General features: G+C 45.6%; 1 protein-coding gene and 1 long non-coding RNA gene across 2 annotated transcripts in view; one reads left to right on the top strand and one right to left on the bottom strand.

The window, feature by feature from the left end:
- The window catches only part of PDPR (pyruvate dehydrogenase phosphatase regulatory subunit), a 473,013-nt gene that overhangs the window by 134,542 nt on the left and 324,446 nt on the right, over positions 1–14,025 (bottom strand). The window lies entirely within an intron of this gene.
- LOC134408720 (uncharacterized) lies at positions 10,338–13,401 on the top strand. Its single transcript, XR_010026122.1, has 3 exons — positions 10,338–10,406; positions 10,609–10,735; positions 11,249–13,401. It is a non-coding gene; the product is annotated as an uncharacterized LOC134408720 (long non-coding RNA).

The following is a 14,025-nucleotide window of genomic DNA, read 5'->3' as shown; positions in this document are numbered from 1 at the left end:
TTTTATTGGCACTGGCAGCTCTAGGTTTCTGAGGGCCCTTGGGCAAGATGTCTTCAACGGGCCTCCTCCCCTACCTTCTCACCACCATTGCCACCAGCTGCGATTACTCCTCCTCATCTTTTGCAGCATTGCTACCACTTCTCGCTTAACAGGAAGAGAGCCAGGGTGCAAGCAGGCAAGAGCATCTACTGCTTCTCTGGCTGCTCCACGGCTACTACCCCCGACCGCGTGCCGTTGCTCCTGTCAGCAGGAGCGAAAAGGAATCATTTTGCTGGGAGCCACACTTCAAAAAGGCCAGGAGGAGAAGTCCCCGAAGGCTAACGTCACCTCCCAAGCTCCTCCTTTGGCCAATGTCACCACATAGCCCCACCAATGCTGGGGCTAGAGGGGCGTCTCCCCTTTCCCCCCCCTTACCTGCAACGCCCCTGCTACAGCCACGCAAGCCATACGCGGAGTAAAGCATCAGTGTCTACAGTGTTTAATAAATAAATGAACAAAGATAATGTCCTTTATGACTGAGTAGTCAATAAATGTTTGCCTTTAAACAAAACCTGGATTCACACCCCAATGAAATGCGCTGCGCATGACTATGCAAGTGGGAGTGTGCAATTGCACATATCTCCATTATGGTATCTGGAAGACCACTGTGGGAATAGTCTGCTGGACTAGATCGGCTTTTGGCTTTGATGTTTTGATGGCCCCACATCTGCAGAAGGGTCATATTTAGACCCAGCCATAGTTGGACAGAGATGTGACTCCACCTGGAGAAGAGCCATTTCCCCCTAAATGGCACCCCTGATTGAAACCATGCTTCTTCACACCAAGGAAGCAAAAGAGAAGAGGCATGTTTCAACCCCTTGTTACTGCCTCCTGTAATGTGCAGAGCTGCCCTTGGATTTTATGTAGGAAGGGCTTTGCAGAGCTGTGGGGCAGCTGCCAGCCATTGCAAACACAACTGTGGCCACAGCTAGACCTAAGGTTTATCCTGGGATCATCCAGGGTTTGCCCCTGCCTGAGCACTGGATCCCCTGTGTGTCACCTAGATGAACAGGTTTGACCCCTGGACGATCCAGGGATAAACCTTAGGTCTAGCTATGGCCTGTGTGTGTTCCCATGTTAACCATCACATCATGATTCTTTGGAGTACAGAGTGTTGCAAGAGCACCCAGCACATTGTCTGCACAGTTTAATGATCCTGTAGGTGGGACTGGTTAGCTCAGCCGTGATACAACGGAGTGACTAGAGCCCTCCAGGCAACTAACAATTGGATCAGCCTAAAGTGCAGTGAGTCTCCAGGCATAAGTGCTGTCTCAGCAGCACCAGGAAGAGGTCCACTTGTCTTGCTAGCTAGGAAGGTGCTGTGCTCTGCAAGAAGATTTATGGCTCAAAGGATTTGGTTTTGTTTGGTCAATCCTGGTGGTGCCTTGTCCTCTGGATGTGTTAGACTGCAACACCTTTCATCCATAGCAAACTACACATCGGGAAGCCACCAAGTTGGGGAATTATCCCTGCTGTAGACCTAGCAGAGAGGGCTCCAAAATCCCATTCGCTGGCTTCCATTTCCTGTTTGTTTCTGGGCACGATTCAAGTTTTTTTTTAAAAAATTATTTATTTTTATTTAAGGATTTTTATGCCGCCATTCAGCCAAAAAAGGCTCTCACGGCAGCTTACAAAAGTATTTCTTGACAGTCCCTGCCCACAGGCTTACAATCTAAAAGACATGACACAAAAGGAAAGGGGATTGGGAGGGAGGAGGAGGAGGGGGGAAAGGAAAGCAAATTAAGGCACTACAATCTTAGTTGTAAAGTTCAGCAGTTACAGGTGACAGCAGGAGGGAGGGGGCTCTCAGCTGGAGCTGGACCAGGCACGGTGGAGAGGTGCCTGGCTGCTGCTTCCTCCCTCACTGGTGGCCTCTGCAGAGACAGTTGGTAGCAAGAGGGAGGGGGCTCTCAGCTGGAGCTGGACCCAGGCACGGTGGAGAAGTGCCTGGCTGCTGCTTCCTCCCTCACTGGTGGCCTCTGCAGAGACAGTTCTGGTTTTGACTTACAAAGCCCTAACAGTTAGGGCTCAGGGTATCTGATGGACCTACCTCCTTCCATGTAAACCTGCCTATAATTACAATAACGTTTGGAGGTTTGGTTATAAGTCCCACCACCTAGAGAGGCCAGAATGGTGAGTGGTCAGGACAGAGTCTTGTTGGTAGCAGCACCATGACTGTGGAGCTCCCTCCCAAAGGAGGTGAAATTGGCTCCTTCCTTATTTTGTTTTAGAAACACAATGAAGAGTGTTCCTGTGTTTGTTTGATCCTGTCTTCCTTGGTTTTACCATGAGTTTTCATATTTTCTTGATTGGATATGGCCATGGGTGCCTAGAAGGTGGAGGACACGATTTATCAATTCAATAAATGAATAAATAATAAATGTAGGAAGGCTTTTTGCATATATAGCCTTCCTACCACCCCAAATCAATACTTTTTCTAATAAGCACTCCCAGGAAAGTAATCTTGTTGAGCTCTGTATTGACCTGTGTGAGAAATTCGGTTCAGATCATTTTTGATCAGTATTTACCCAGTCCACACATTCTGGACTGAACACAGACACAGTCTGTACATTTCTGAGCTTGGAATGTGATTCACAGACCCCAAAAATACGTTCGACAGCAGGCAGACATTTGAAAAATGCATATGAAAAATGTGTACTTCTCAAAAATGTGCACAAACACACTTTAATCAAAGATACAAGAATGTGTCCATTTCAAAGATGTGCACAACTGATGCACGCTTGAAATATGCACAAAGATATGAACTGATTTTCAAGAGAAAAAAAAAAAAAGCTCACAATCTGATATGGCCTCAAGTTGGAACAAACTTTGAGACAGAATTAAGAGAACTTCAGTGAGACTTGAGTTTTTCTGATTTGTGCATCCCTATTTCTGTATACGTTAATTCATTACATTACATTTGCTACAGTAATAATCTACAGTATTAAAGTATGATCTAATCCTGAAGTTTTGTGGATTGATTAGAAATATCTTTTACTGTAAGTGATTTATGTCTACCATCTCTCTATCTATCCAATGATTTTTTTCCATTAATAACACAACATGCAGTGCAAAATACTCAACAAATGAAGAAAAATTCTCCTATATACCTCTGTTAGCTACTTTAATTAAGTTCCTCCTCTTCCTCCTCCTCCTCAACCTCCTCCTCCTCCTCCTCATCATCATCAATAATGGAAATAATGTGTTCAAGTTACAGAAAGCCGGATTCCTGCTGGACATAAGGAAAAACTTCCTGATTGATAGAGCAGTACAACAATGGAGCCAATGACCCGGGATGCTTTAAGGTGGATTCCTGCACTGAGCAGGGGGTTGGACTTGATGGCCTTATAGGCCCCTTCCAACTCTTCTATTCTAGGATTCTAGGATCACAAAACCAACAAGGTGCCAGAGGGCACAGGAACCAGGGACATAGTTAGCAAGGCCTTTACTCTTTACATCACTGGGGTAGCTCTTTGGCAGAGGAAGCCATTGGCCTGATCTTGGCTACTCTGCAGCAGCAGCACCCGGATAATGGCCAGAAGTTCATCAGCCTAACTGGACCAGATGATCTGAGCCGGCTCGCCTTATGTAACTGTTGCTTCAGGACGAATTTCAATCTGAACAACTTGCCAAAGAACAGCCCTGCAAAGCCCTGCTCTGCTCTAGCCTCTGTTGGCACCTGGCCATTTCGCCTGCACACACATCCCTCTGGCCCACCAATCTTTGTGGGCTGCTTTGGCTCAGACTTTGGCCTGATGTGGAATATATACCTGCTGCCTCTGGCGCTTGCAGTTGCAATTCTGCTGTTGCACCGGCTGAAAACAATTCTCCCAATGATCCAAAAGACCACCGTTCAAGCCTGAGCAATCTAATAATCTGTTGCAGTTCTACTGCAGGTTTTTAGTTCATTTTCTCTTGCGTTTTTAATCTGCCCTATAACAAACATTCTCTGTGACAGTTTTGGCAAGTTTCCTGAGTATGCCTCACCTAAAATCAAGCTTTGCAGCATAGTTGCTACTGCTGCTTTGAACACACCATGGTGCAGCAACAGAGAGCTTGGGGAAATAGGTATACTATATACTCCCCAATGGTCTGTACTGACCAGAAGCAGTGGCTATTTTCTAGAACTAGAACAGGAGAAACCCCAGAGAAACCCCAGAGCACCCATGAGCCAGATCGGAGCCACAGACCCCACAAACCAGATTAGCTCCACAGATTGGGCATTCTGTCTCCCCGTAATGCATGCACCGAACCTGGGTGGATCTGCTTTGGTCCATGAATAAACAAAGCAATGCACACATGTTGAAGAGATCGAGGCATGGAGGCTATGGGAGTCCCTTAGTGCAAGGCAGATGAGCATCCAAAAGGAACACACACACACACACACACACACACACACACACACACACAGAGAGAGAGAGAGAGAGAGAGAGAGAGAGAGAGAGAGAGAGAGAGAGAGAGAGAGAATACATGCTCAATAAAAATCCATAAAAGCAGAGATTACCCATAAAAATAAATGAAAACAGATTTGTGATAAAACCTGCTAGCCAACTGTACTAAAATTGAAATGTAGTTCTACACTGGAAATGGGACAGCGTTCTCCTTTGCACAGCAGGCTAGTTTAGGGGGTTCAGGGCAGGTCGCCCGACATAGACCCTGTTGAGACAACCCGCTAAGCCACGGTGCTTGAGCATTTTGAGCTAAAAGGCTTAAGCACTCTGCAAATGCAAAGACTTTTCAACAAACATGCTCACTAACCATTTACTGCAAAAAGGCTAGCATTCTAACCATGGTTTAGCATGTTGTCTGAACAGGGCCATGCACAGCTTTGTCCTCCAATGCCTTGCTGTGTCTCCCTGCCCCCAGCATCTGCTGCCTGACGCAGCTGCCTCACTCTGCTTAATGGTAGAGCCGACCCTAGAGAATTCTTAGATGCATTAGGCCCACCTTGGAAACAGGGCTCAATCCAGGAGTCCAAAATCCAGGGATACGTTCAGATGATGGGAAGGTTTCAGAAGCGTGGTGCCCATAACCCTAATCTAGCCTATATTTCCAATAGAACTACACATAAATGCATTTTTATTTTATTTATTTAAAATTACTTTTAGGCCACCTTTAAGGGTGGAACCCTCTCAAGGTGGCATACAGGATAAAAACCATACCAAGTGGATGCAATAACAATCAATAAGTACATATTAAATACAAATCCATAACAACATAAATTACCAATACAAATCAATACAATCAGAAATTACCAATAAATCCAGCAGCCCACGACACTATGGGAAGGCCAGTGAAAACAGGTAGCTAGAAATGTAGGGTAGGGTAAATATAGCCCTATATGTGTACATAGCCTTGAAATTGGGCTACAGCCATGTCAGAAGTACCATCTTGTTCAGACTCTTACGAGTCAATTTTAATGAATCTCCACTGGAGCAAAAATTAAGCAAATCTTTACAGAAAATTAGATGCAAGCGGCTATATTCAGGTTCAGTGTACTCAAGAGAACTGTGTGGAAAAATGACTGAGTCAATAAGAGATGCAGGTTTGGTTTGGCTCAAGTTGAGTGTCTCTGCAAATGCAAAGACTGTTCAACAAAGCAAAGAAACAAGAAAAACCAGAGTCTCTCTCACTCATTCCAAATGCTCTCAGCCCTTGCGCGCAGTGACATAATGTACCCTAAAGGAGTCTGTAATTAATCCAAATAATTACCCCTCATGATAAAGAATCACGGCATTGACTGGCAAAGGCTAAAACTTTCACCTTGTTTACAGAGCACCTGATGTTTTCATGATTCAGAGTGATCGTGAGTTTCAGCTGATTTGCAAGAGAAATAATGAAGCTGCAACCCCAGATGAGCAATGCAAACTCTTTGACACCATTGCCAACATCTGATGGGCTGTCGGTTTTTCATGAGTAGGCACAGCAGCTTACGTAACGTATTGATTTATTTTATTGCCTTGAAATTATTTCTAGGCCGCCTCTCAAGGGGGTATACAAGATACAAACCATACGAACTGGATTCACTAAAAATCAGCAAGTACATGCTCAATAAAAATCCATAAAAGCAGAGATTACCCATAAAAATAAATGAAAAGAGATTTGTGATAAAACCTGTAGCTCACCGATTATGGAAAGGCCAGTCAAAACAGGTGGGTCTTCAGAGCCTTCTTGAAGACCTGAAAAGAAGAAGCCCAATGAACTCCTAATGGAAGTCGACTCCAGAGGTGTGAGGCCACCACTGAGAAGGCCCTCTCATTTGCACTCAACAGCCTAACAACACTTGTCAGTGGGCAGGTGAGAAGGGTTTCTGTTGATGACCTCGAAGTGCAATGAAAGTAATTTGGGCCCATCCCATTTAAGTCTTTAAAGTTTTAAACCAGCACTTTAAATTGGGCTTGGAAACACACTGGCAAATATGTACATTGATGGTGCTATATAAATAAATAAATAAATAAATAAATAAATAAATAAATAATAATACCTAATTGAACCTCTCAAACAGAAAGCATTCCTGGCCAGGGGGGTGGGCAGCAGTGTGGCTGGGAGCTGGCATTGTAATTTCCTATAGTGTAGTTCCAGGGCATTCTGGGAAATTTAAATGGTGGCTTGCAAACTCAGCCCCTAGCATAGGAGGCCCAGGGCAGGTGTCAGTGTTGATGGGCCCTGTGGGGGCCATGGTGTCCCGGCAGCTGCCCGAGGATCCCAGGTGCTGACATAGGGCATGATAATGACACTTATTTCATATATTTCGAGGGCCCACCCTGCACCAATATTACTATCTTTTTGGCACCAGGTCCAGACTTTTCTCTTTTCCCAGGCATTTTGCAGAATATGATGGCTTTGTCTTACGGCTTGGCTGATTGGTCAAAGTTCTTTTTAGCTATATGTTGTCTCTGTGTATACTGTCTGTTTGTGTGTTTTACATTTTGCATATTGTACTTTTAACATTTTTAATCTTCATAAACTGCCCAGAGAGCATCAGCTATGTGGAGAGGGTTATAGAAATGTCACAAATAAATAAATAAATATTTCAAACATTCATATGCTGCACTTCCACTATAAGCAACGTTTCAAAGCACAGTTTACTGTAATATTAAAACTAGGGTGACCAACTGTCAGGATTTCCCCGGATTTGTCCTGGTTTTTGTTCTTTCCATGGTGTCAGGGGGGGATTTTCTATAATTTTCAATAATGTCCTGGAATGACACACCTTCCCCTTTAAGGCTGCCATTAGCATGGCAGGAGGGAGTGACATGCTTTCTTGAGGCACATCATCCCCCCACCCCGAGCTTTAATTGAGGTCTTAAAGGGGAAAGTGGGTCATTCGTGGACATTATAGAAAAGGCCCCAATTGGAGTGGATGGTGGGGGTGCAGAATGAAATCCTTTCCCCTCCTCCACTCCAATCGGGTTCTTTAAGGTGGCGGGGGAATAACGTACTTTCTGCAGGACTCAGAAAGCTGCTTCCACACACACACACTAGGTGTCCTCTTTTTTGGTTTCCCAGATATGGTCACCCTATTAAAACAAGATATCAGTTATTTTTAAAAAGTGACCAGTTACAAAAAGACAGTAGATTGAAGCAGCCTTCTCCAACCTCGTGCCTTCTAGGGATGTTGGACTGCAACTGCTGGTTAGGCATGATGGGAGCTGGACTCCAAGAAGAGTGGTCTAAAGAACTGAAACTGATGGGACCTCAATATAGTACCCAAAATTTCTCATCCTTGCCTAACAATTTAGATGGGGCAAATTATATTTGGAAGCAAACGTCCCAGCCAGGAAACACAAATGTTATGATTTAAGCAGGTTGTAATTTCCTTCTACTTCATTTTCGAGTGTTCAAAATGCTTGTCATACATTATCCCTACAACAACCTGTTAAAGTAGGATAGTTTATTATCCCCATGTAGTATGGAAGAGGCATTTGGAGGGTCTTGCTCCCAGGAGAAAGGCTACATGTCTCCCCTACACAGTCTCTTACCTTCCTCCCCTTGTCAGCTCTGTCTCAGTCAATACTTCTCCTGCATACCCTGAAAAGATGCAAAGGGAGATAACACAGACAGATAAACAGGCTAGACCAGCCTTTCACAAAGTGCCCCATGACATTCTGGTCAGCAAACTAGTTAAAAGTGGGCTAGATGGAACAATTATTAGGTGGATCCACAGTTGGCTACAGAATCAGACTCAAAGAGTGCTAATTAATGGTACCTTCTTATACTGGGGGGAGGTAACAAGTGGGGTACCGCAGGGCTCAATCCTAGGCCCAGTGCTCTTCAACATTTTTATGAATGACTTGGATGAGGAGGTGCAGGGAACGCTGATCAAATATGCAGATGACACAAAATTGGGTGGAATAGCTAACACCCTGGAAGACAGAAACAAACTTCAAAGTGATCTTGATAGGTTGGAGCGCTGGGCTGAAAACAACAGAATGAAATGTAATAAGGATAAATGCCAAGTTCTACACCTAGGAAAAAGAAACCAAATGCACAGAAGACTGAGGGGAGACATGATAGCACTCTTCGAGTACTTGAAAGGTTGTCACACAGAGGAGGGCCAGGATCTCTTCTCAATCATCCCAGAGTGCAGGACACGGAATAACGGGCTCAAGTTAAAGGAAGCCAGATTCCAGCTGGACATCAGAAAAAGCTTCCTGACTGTTAGAGCAGTATGACAATGGAATCAGTTACCTAGGGAGGTTGTGGGCTCTCCCACACTAGAGGCCTTCAAGAGGCAGCTGGACAACCATCTGCCAGGGATGCTTTAAGGTGGAGTCCTGCACTGAGCAGGGGGCTGGACTTGATGGCCTTATAGGCCCCTTCCAACTCTACTATTCTATGAGTCTAGGAATCTGGTGCCCTCCAGATGTTTAGGAGTTTATTGCCATCAGCCCCAAATTCAATGGGCCTGTTCAGATGACACTTTGGTTAGCGAAACTGTGGTTCTCTGGGGTCAGCACTAAGCACAAGCTGTGCTGTCGCAAACAACACTTTTAAGCCACTGTTAGAGCCGCTGCAAATGGTCCAACTGTGGTTAATGAGTGAGCACAGTTTATCAAAACGCATCGCAGAAGTCTGCTGCTTAACCAAAAGCCTTAACCAGCAGCGTTTAAGGTGTCTTCTGAACAGACCCTATAATTTAACTAGAAATACAACACGGGCTAATCTTCACCTGCAGGCATTTCGGCATGGAAGAGGGATACTTCTGAATGTTCCCCACTTCTGCAATCAGCACTCAAGGGGCACACAGCACTGATGTGTACCGCAATTTCAGGAGTGCCGTTGAGGGAACACATGTGCCCCATTATGCTGCTTGTGCATGTGAATCGGCAGAAGTGAGCGGTGCGGGGCAGATTACGTGGCTATGAGGCAGAGACTTTTTTTAATGTCTCGTGAGGTATTCGCACGAGCGCAAAATCACAGCTATGCATGGGTTGGATAGGAGGTCCAGAGAATATACGCTCCTGCGCAGAGGTATGTTCGTATTATAAAAAAAACAGCCCACACACTTGACGGGAAGACACACCTACCCATCCAAAACATGTGGCAATGGTGAGCAGGTCCGCTCCCACACACCTCCGATACCCATGCACATGCCCCTCACAAATGATTGGCTGTTGGGACTTGCAGTGAACAGCGACAACCTCACAAGCGGGGCGGGCGCACTGCAAAGATTCTTCAGAATTGACACAAGAGAGCCAGAAAAACAGTGACAAAAGCAGTCAGGGATATTCCAGGAAAACTGAGAGGTGGAGCCGAGATCGACGCGGGAGCAGGCGGACGTCATGTGCCCCGTTAGGGATGACTGCGATACAGTCCTGCAATAAACGGCTGGTGTAGACTCCCCCTACACCTCACCATAGTGGAGAAGAAGAGTGACCGGGTGACTAGTTTGTGCCTGCCCAGGTGCTAAGTGTGGATGGACAACTCCAAGGCCCCTGATGCTCTCCCCTTATATTTTTCTTTTCTTTTAATTATTATTATTTTACTTTAAACCAGACTTGGACTGGACAGCCCTTCAAACAGAGGACACATTAAAATAGAGAACTATCCTCTACCAGCTGTCCAAAACAGAGGACTGTCAACTGTAAAGTAGGAAACCTGACCACTCTATTTGAGGCAGAGGGAAAGCTTCACTGCGGCAGAGTGGCGGGTATCTAACTTGGACTGTTTACAAATGGCAGGAATGGTCTGTTTGCTCAAAGGAAAATAAAGGTCAAGGTAGAGGCCCAGTTACTCTTTGTTAATCAGTAATTAAAACTTCAATACAATGCAAGTTTACAGATTCTGCCTGCCCAGCACCATCGGCACCAGACCACAGTGCCCGGTTCTACCCTCCTCACCCATTTCTCTTTCTCATCCCTTTGGTAGGTCCAATTGAAATGCACAGAGAGAGAGTGAAAAGAAAGACCGAGGGCCATCATATGCTGCCTGCTGGGACTCAAGTTAAAATTGATAGAAGATGACTTTGGAGGTCTCCTTCCTAAAATGTTTGCTTTACAGGAAATGGCTGCCAGCTTTACGTGCTTGGCTCCTGAGTAATTCTCTCTCCCCCATTTTCTTTTTCAGTTAGAACCATTTGGATTAAAGCAATCAAAACCAGGAGTCAACTGAAAGCCAAACTTTGTCAGATGGTGACAGCCATGTTAAATTACTCATGCGTCTGCCTCGTTTTGACACATGACTAGACTGGGAGGTGAGAGATTCTGATTTTAATACTTAAAGGGGTGCAGGAGTGATGGACTTGAACCTTTCCTGCTTAAGGATGTATGGATTTTCTAAAATCTGTTCTGTCTTGTGTTTCGTGAAATGTCAGGTGTTTTTCATTCCATCATATGCTCACTGAGGGAATTTGAATTTTTCGCAGTTTCCTGAACTCATATTCATATTGGAAGCTGCGCACTTGTGCAAATGTACACTTCCGAAAATGAGCATTTGCACAAATGCGCAAATCTCCCCCAAATTGCATTTTCAAACTTTAGCTTAGGGAGTCCCCCCGCCCCATATGTTTTGCATTTTTGTATGACTAAATTTGTGTAGAATTCTGTAAAGTAAAAACTCAATCCGCAAATCCATGAGACTCAGAAAAAGCCGGACGGCTGCGGAATCCGTCGCTTGGATTCATAGAAATCCAGACTCATTTGAATCTATTGCAGATTTCTCCCACATCTCTACCCCTGCCTTAACCTCCCCACTTCTACCATTTCAGGCACGCATACGCCCCACCCTGCCTGGCCTTAACACTGGGAATCAGCCAGGCTGAGAGAAAAATGCATGAAGTGATGGACCATGGAGAGGTAAGGCAGGGGGGTAGGTGAGGGTTCTGTTGCCCTCAGCCATGCTCCTCTTCTTGAAGTGAACATTAGGTCACTTCCTCCCCCTCCACGCCCACATGCCTAATCTGTGAAGGGAACAGACTGGCGACTAAACAAACATGACCACCACTGTCAAGTTTTACCCTGCATTGGACCCAGCTGCAGCCAATGTCATTGACGTCGTCGTGGGTCAGAGGGTGACACAGGCGCCTGCATCACCTATGAATTTTACCCACCGCCTGTGGTTAAAGATCAAACCTAGATGATTGAGATATCCACTTCTGTGAGGTCCTCGGACAATTCCCTCACGAGGAACGTTGGCACAAGTGGCAGCCACGGTGAAGCGCAGCAAGGCAGATGTATTCACAGTGAAGGACAGTTGTTAGGATTTGTATGGATGCAAAAATTCAGTCTTGAACAAATCTATTTTGCTTTGATAAAATGGCCGCTGGTCTTCCACCAATAGGCTGACCTAATCATGCCCTTGGGCTCATCTACACCAAGCAGGATATTCCACTATGAAAGCGGTATATAAAAGGCAGGAGCCACACTACTTCTTTATAGATGTACTGAAGTGCACTGACAACTGTTGGGGCCCATGACACAGACCATATTCCGCTTTCATACCTCTTTTAGAGTGTTACATCCTACTTGGTGTAGATGTTTCCTGGGCCCCAACAGTTGTCGGTGCACTTCAGTACCACTATAAAGCAGTAGTGTAGATCCTGCCCTTATATACCACTTTCATACCACTTTCATAGTGGAATACCCTGCTTGGTGTAGATGAGCCCTTTGTCACAACCATCACCTTTTTATTCAGCTTTCTAGTACCTTCTTTACTACAGTGTGTAGTGTCTTTATTGCCCCCTCTGGTAGCCTGAGAGAACGCATCCTTGACTATTTCTATATATTACAGTCTCTGGAAATGGTTACTACCAACATGCAGCGCACATGGGCGAGGGTGACAAGTTCCTGCACAAGAGTAATATCCATTATTTTTCATTAAAAGACTGAAGACATTCCATGACTCATCTCTGACCTGGTTCACATGACACGACATCCTACCATGGGTAAACGTCCATGGTGGGGTGTCATCAGTGGAGCGTGGAGGCTCCGATGCCAGTGGGGAGATGAGTTTGCTCCGGCTTCCAGTCAAAACCAGTCAGGACTCTAAAGGAGCACCCCGGATAGCTCCTTTAGAGATCTGACTGGTTCTGACTGAATCCCAGAGTGGATTTACCACCCCACTGACATCAGAGCCACCAGCCTCCACCAATTGTTGGGACGTCTGACCCCAGCATGGTTCCCACAGGGTGGATCACATTTTTATAAATCTTCAAAAAACAAAACAAAATCAGTTAAAGCTGCAGGAGCCCTGCCCTCTTGACCAGATACAAAAGCAGGCAGGTCTCCTGCAGTTTTAACTGTTCTGATGCAGAGGGAATTTCACCAGGTGCTGCATGCATACAAAGGACACCTGCTGAAATTCCTTTTTCTATTCTCTTTTAAAGATGCCAGAGCCCAGTCCTCCTCTCCAAAGTATTACATTCTATTTTTACATCAGCTTTGGCAAGCAGTTATTTTGCTCTAACATATAGAGAGCGTAGAAACAATTGCACAGCATGAAAAGGGGGCGGGAGAAATGTTCACTGTGTGCTTCACAACTCAGGTAACACACATGGCTATCTAACGCCCCCACCCGGGTAAGACAACTAAGTCCAGGGTCTAAAATCGCCCAGTTGAACCACCGCTGCAAAGGCAGTGTGACCTCTGGCTAGGGGGCAATTTCCAGGCACACAGCAGGAGGGTAATGAGTCATAAACAGCCTTATTGCTTTCCCCTCTTCTACTCCCAAAGAAGTAGCTTGAGGGCCAAATCCCATTTCAGGGGAGCTCTTGGAGGCTGCAGACAAAAGGGATGGAGCCAGCATACCAAAGAGGCCAACATATTTTAGCTTAAAGTTCTTGCAGCAGTGATTAAACTTTGGGAGGGGGACATCAAACTTTAGAATGGGGGGAAACATTGCAAAATCTGGGAAAGGGTGTAAATCCAGGGTAAGGGGGCTGCTTTGGGAGTCCTTGTGAGGAAGGGAGGGATATAAATCTGTTGTTGTTGTAGAGCTTCGGCTATTGGGCGAAATAAAAATGTAATAAATAAATAAAAATGAATAAATATTCATTTGAAAAACATGGAAGGGATGGATTTGGACCCCAGGGAGGCCAGGTTGGGCCCAGGGGGCTGAGATGCTGCAACGGTGTCCCAACGGCTGCGTTTCATTAGAAAGGAAGAAGGAACTGCCAGGGGACACGAGCCTCTGTGCCACATCTTGTTTGGTCCTGAGGGCGCTGGGAGAGAGTGACGTTTAAATTCCGGGGAATACATTTGCAACATCGCTGGAAGAGATGTGGAACAGAATTCTGGCCCTGCTCAAGCTCAGTTGCGGGGGATTATCCTTTCATTGGCTGCCGCAGCGCTAAGCTGTTGTGTCGTGTTCATTGTGCGGAAGTGTCGTGCGAACGCTGGCAGGCTCTGTCCCCGTGCCAATTTTCCGCAGCAGAATCAAGAGCAACCTGTTCGTTCAAATGTCCTCCGGCAGACTCCGCTACCTCACCTCACCTCTTTTGTTGCCAACTTTTCCATGCCTTGTTTTCCCCCACGAGATGTGTCCTGT

Source organism: Elgaria multicarinata, chromosome 14, assembly GCF_023053635.1.
Source record: "Elgaria multicarinata webbii isolate HBS135686 ecotype San Diego chromosome 14, rElgMul1.1.pri, whole genome shotgun sequence".
Classification (NCBI taxonomy): domain Eukaryota; kingdom Metazoa; phylum Chordata; class Lepidosauria; order Squamata; family Anguidae; genus Elgaria; species Elgaria multicarinata.
This window is presented reverse-complemented; position numbering and strand designations above follow the sequence as displayed.